Here is a 6,000-nt window from a genome sequence, read left to right as displayed (position 1 = left end):
TGGGTTATGAGTTGTGAGAGCAGCTGTATGTCATTGGGGAAGGGGGCAATGACTCTGGGTATACCCTCCCAACCTGTCGCTTTTACAATCTTTCCATCCCCTCTTCTGCAAAATTCCCTGAGCCATGGTGGGTGTGTTTTAAGTCTTCTTCAGTGTTAATTACTCAGGAGCTTCAGGATTTCTGCTTTGGTGTGTGTTGAGTATCCTCAGAGTCTGTCTCTTCACCCTGGCACAGGTTGTCAGGTGCACCATGGAAGCAGGACTTGTGCTTATCTCACCAATTCCTCTGTGGTTTCACCTGGGCCTTGGCTTAAGTGTGAGGGGTGGTTTATCATCTCAGGTCTAGCTACCATCTGAAAAAAAAAAGAAAAAGAAAAAGTAAAAGAAAAAGAGAAAAAAGACTATCCAATGGAAAATAAAATCAGCATAGGTTAAATGAGATAAGCATTGTTAATTTAGGGAGATTTTGATGAATGTAGCCTCTCTTTTGGTCAAAGAATACTGGGAGCTTGCCATTGGAGACCATAATCTTGGTCAGAAAGCCATTGGTTACCCACCAAGGCTGTGTGCCCCCATTTCAAAGGTGTGTACATCTTGCCTGGTTGGATGCTTTTGAGTAGCTTTTACCTCTGGTTGCTCACACTATTGTTGGCCACTTTTCTCCAATAGCACTTTCCAGCATTAAACTGGCAAACCATCTGTGCACTGGCTCCCTTCTGAATTTCAGCAGGCTCTCTCTGTGTTCTGTGTTGGCTGCATGTAGTATCTTTAGCAACAGGGTCTAACCTTTTACCTCAGGCAGGTAGCCAGGTGCTTTGACAGAGGCCCATCATATTTTGGGGACCTTGCAGGTCTCTCAGATCAACAGCACAATGTGCCTACTTAATTTTTCTTCAATGGATTTTCATTTTGTGATCCTTCTACATTTCTGGAATTTGCAAATGAAAATGTAAGTGAACAATTATATTTGAAATTGAGTAATACTTTAGTATAAACGAATCCCTTCTAAAATGTTAAGATGCTTACAGTAAAAATTTTTGTCTGTCTACAAGTCAAATTTAACTGGACATCCTGTGTTTTTCTAGCCATCTTATTTATCAAGGCATCATTATTCTGCCAATAATGGAAAAATGATCTGCTTTAAATTAATTTCTGGCTACACTGCATTGTGTTTTAGGGAGAATTTTATTGAGGAGCCCATGAAGGTTCTCATCCTTTGCTTTACCAGAGCCATGTCACACCCTCTATAATGAGCTCATTCTAAACAGCTTCTTCCTACCTTGTGTTCAGCAATGTCTTCCTGATAGATTGAAACCTGCTATGGGTAAACAAGAAGCTTTCATTCTATTGAGGAAAGTTATTGAAAAGTAAAGGAAAAAAGTAAATAACCAATAATATGACATTCTACAGTCCCCAGTGCCATGAAGAAGCATAGTAACAAATCAGCTAAATCTGGTTCCTGAGGAGGAGCTAGTTTTATGAATGGCTAAAATAGAAGAGAAATTCTGGAAGCACAGAAGAGAAGAACTAGAGAAAAAAGTAGTTAAAATAAAACATTTAGTGGTAATCAAGCTTAAGGGCAACATTCAGATGTGTAATGCATGGATCTAATGTGTTTGTTTTCTGCAAGGTGAGCCCGTTTCTTTCAGAATGGAAGGGAGTTCAAATGTGCCCCAGAAAGGATAGGAAAGGACAGCCTTGCAAGATGGCAGCTTCCTTCAAAGCATCCTGATTATGGGGTCTCACAGATGACAAACTGCTCTTTGGACAACACAGTCAGCTTCAAAATCATCAATATCTGCCCAGCAACTCTAAAACCAGACATAACTCTATGTCAAAGTTGAATGATACTAGATTTAGAAAAGTATTTTGTTTAATATTTGAAGTGACAGAAAATTGCTTTTGTTTCAAATCACCAAGGGAGCAATAATATAAATCCATAAAATGTAAAGAATTTTTAAGATGTTGTAAAGGGTGAACTTAATGTTAGCAAGAGTGGAAGTAACTTTGGAATATTTTTAAAGTCATCTAAAATAAAGTTTTACTTGCTTAAGATGAAAGAGGCTTTTTAAAGGATAAAGAATGATTGTGTTTGTTTTATTAGGCTAGGTTTCATGCACACAAGCTGCAGGATGACACAAAATCTATTCTTGCAGTACCATATGGGAGCAGTGTGTGCCACAAGCCATCCAATTCTTCTTTCCAGGTTCATGATGGTTGGACTGAATTATGAGAGAAAGATGTCACATACAGAAAACTCGTGTCTAAAACCCAGAGAGCAGAAACCACTGTAGGGTCTGAGCATAGCTTCACTGTCAAATGTGGGCCGTACACTGCTTCTTATATTAATTTAGTCAGCTTTGGAATTGGACTAGCATGGCTCAATTTTTCATTCTTTCAAATAGTTACTGTATGACTTGGTGAAATTATTCAACCCTAAAATTCAGCAATCCTAACAGTAAAATGAACGTACTATATAAGACAGCTAATAGTTCTTGAAAGCTTGCCAAGTGCTTGATACAACATCATGATTCTCAGGAAACGACACATTGTATTCTGTTTTTGGTACTGCCATTCGCTAACTCAAAAACAATGCATTATGTTGTATATCATAAAAACTGGTGTATTCTTCAGACATAAGCCATAAGTAGTAGAGTTTGTCAATTATACATATACATTTTTAATATTTGTCTAATGCAGTATAGAACTATATGGTTGATAGATGTATTGTAGAAGTTTATATATAAAATAACTATAATATTTCTATAGTGTAAGAATATTGGAGCCTAGTAAAATTAACAACTTTCCTAGGATCACACAACTCCTATGAGTGCTCAAGTTTGATGGTAGTCCTCCCTGCCAAAGTCTATGTTTTTAATAACTCACACTGAAGGTTCCACAATAAAGAATGATTGTTCCTTGGTCTTCAGAAACTTGTGATCTCCAAAGTGGTTTTTATTGGTTCATTATATGGTAAGTCAGGAGGAAAAGCTGGGAGAATGAGTAGCAGAAAGTAACGCATTTTAATTTTTATTAAGGATTTTGTAATAAAGCAAACAATAAATACCTATAAAAAGCAAACTCGCCCGGTGTGGTGGGGCACGCCTTTAATCCCAGCACTCGGGAGGCAGAGGTAGGAGGATTGTTGTGGGTTTGAGGCCAGCCTGAGACTCCATAGTGAATTCCAGGTCAGCCTAGGCTAGAGTGAGACCCTACCTCGAAAAACTAAATCATAAACAAACAAACAAAACAGTTAAGATTTTTAATAAGGTGAACAAGGAATGTCTTCTAAAATAAAACTAAGCTTCATTTTATTTAGTGTTTCCCAATGACAAAAATCAAGCTCAGGTTTTGTGCATTATTAGTATATAATGTTTTGTTTATTGCCACTGTATCAGTGTATTATGTTATGTATGTAATCAGAAATCCTAGTTTGTTTCATGAGAAGTTTATTGAAGGGGAAATTGCTGCTGTTATGAGTACTGACAGGTGACATGGTCATTTAAATAAATGCCTATGATTACAGAGCTATGAGAAAAATCATGCCAAATGGCTGGTAAAAACAATCTTCTTGATAATGACTTTTACTTCAGTTTCTTCACAACCCCCTGCTGTCATTAAGCCTTTTTTGGAGGTCTTCGCAACTAGGAGTCCATGGTCAGCTATGTCAACATGGTTGTTTTCATGTTCCCTTTGTGTTTCTTGGGAACATCTAGAAAATGTCAATTGTAGGGTACTAACAATCCTGTTTCTCTCCTTTAAATGGGGATTATTACCAGAGTATTTTAATACAGTCTCTCCGATGGCTCCACAAGCATTTTATGTTTCCACTGCTGCCACCCATGCCCATTAATATCTTCTTAACCCGAGACTTATCCAAATGAATTCTCGCAAAATTCACTCACTTTGTGAAAACTACTTATTTCTCATTTTACCAATTCTATGTTATTGTTAGCATCTTCATTCCATATTTTATATGTTTTTAATAAGTGTATGTTCCACCACCAGCTGCTTATACCTTGATAGCAGAACTTGGTCTACATATACTTCTAGCAAGATGGAGGCAGCATAGGCTAGCAACCTGCGCTGGCTATAAACTGCGTGGATTTTCTGGCCCTGATTTACCTCGCATATAGAGCTACAATGGTAAGAATGACATAGAATCAATGTAAATTTCTAACAACTGATGGCTGGATAATGAAAGTGTGGTACATAGATATGATGGAGTTTTACTCAGCTGTAAGTAAAAAAGGAGGTTATGAATTTTGCAGAAAATGTTATGGGATTGGAAAAATTATGTGATATAAGCTAAGATCAGGAAGATAATAATATGTTTCCTATCACATGTACATCCCAATTTTCAGTGTATATATGTATGTAAATAAGAGGCTACACACAGGCTAAAATTCTGGATGGGAGACTGCTAGAAAGGAAGCAGAGGTGACAAGAAGGGGTGTAAATGACTAAATGACTACAGCAAACACGCAGTATGAAAGCAGGAGGAGGCTAATGTATGCGGGAGGCCAAAAGAGGGGAGGGAGCAAGGGACAGGTGGGAAGGAATCAAAAATTTGTTTGAGCTGGGCATGGTGGCACACACCTTTAATCCCAGCACTTGGAAGGCAGATGTAGGAGGATCACCTTGAGTTCAAGGCCAGCCTGAGACTGCAATAGTGAATTCCAGGTCAGCCTGAGCTAGAGTGAGACCCTACCTGGGGAAAAAAAAAAAAAAAAAAAAAAGTTTGAAAACACCATAATGAAACCTAATTCTTTGTGTGCTAATCAAAGAGAAAAGAAAAAGACATACACTTCATGGTTTTCCTGTGAACGTGAAATCAGATATAGTACATGAACCCAGGAAGGCTCTTTTTCACAGCTCGGGGAACAACATACAATAAATGCTGAGTTCTTTTCTGCTTGTGAGCAGACATGGTATACTTCTCTCACTAGTATAACTATTCCTCCTGTGCTTACTTGGTATGTTCCTATTCTTATCCCAATATTTTGTTTATAATAATTTGCTCACCATTTGCTGTAGTCATTTTACTTATAATAAAAAAATTCAGAGGTATTATATGAATCCTTAGGCAAATTTTATATCTTCGGAATATCAAACCTTGAATTCAACAGTACCTGACTTAAATTTATGGAGTCCTGTACTGATCTTCATTATTGATGAAAACTCAAAGAAAAATCGAGAAACACAGGGATAGATAATGTTAGACATTCCAAACACTCACTTGTAAACAAGGGATCCTTGAGTGTTTCCTCCACAGATTAAATATGTGATTTTGAATCTTCTAGTTATTATTGACTTTCAGTGTTCATAATTGTAAAGACTACTTTGTATTGTCACTCATTTCCCCTATTTTTCACTTCATAATCTTGAAGCTCAGTACATTGAAACAGTTCCTCATGTTGTATGGCTAATTATTGTGTACCATGGATTAAACTCAAGATGTCTCTTTTCCACAAAATTCTGATACTGCATTTTTAAAAGTTCTGGCTCAAGAATGCAGGTTCATGTGTGCCAAGTCTTTACATGTTTTAATCATTATGCTCAGTGCTGAACAAAGTGTTTCTGAATACTTCTCTGCCTGTTCTAAACAGCAGATTACACCGAATTCACAAGCAAATGTATTATTAAATATTTTAAGATGCATGAAACAATACATTTCCTAATACATATATGTACGTTTTCTGTTTCTAATATGAATCAATTTTTATTTAATAGACCATATGAATTTACGCTAATTCAAAGAGTTTAGGTCATTTCCTTTTTGTTTTTCTTTTGCAAGGATTTCTTTGTTAGCCATGCAAACAATGAATTGCTGTGAAGCAAATCTACAAAAGGACGAATTACCTTCACAATTTCCATGCACTTATGTAGGCTTGAGATATACCTTAGTGTTAACTGATGGAGATAACTCTTTACAGACAATACTCAGGTGATACTAAGAAAACATAGCTAATTGTGGGAAGCACATTGGAACACTTTATG

This window comes from Jaculus jaculus, chromosome 4, assembly GCF_020740685.1.
Source record: "Jaculus jaculus isolate mJacJac1 chromosome 4, mJacJac1.mat.Y.cur, whole genome shotgun sequence".
NCBI lineage: Eukaryota > Metazoa > Chordata > Mammalia > Rodentia > Dipodidae > Jaculus > Jaculus jaculus.
The sequence above is the reverse complement of the archived record's forward strand: the minus strand, read 5'-3'. Positions refer to the sequence as shown.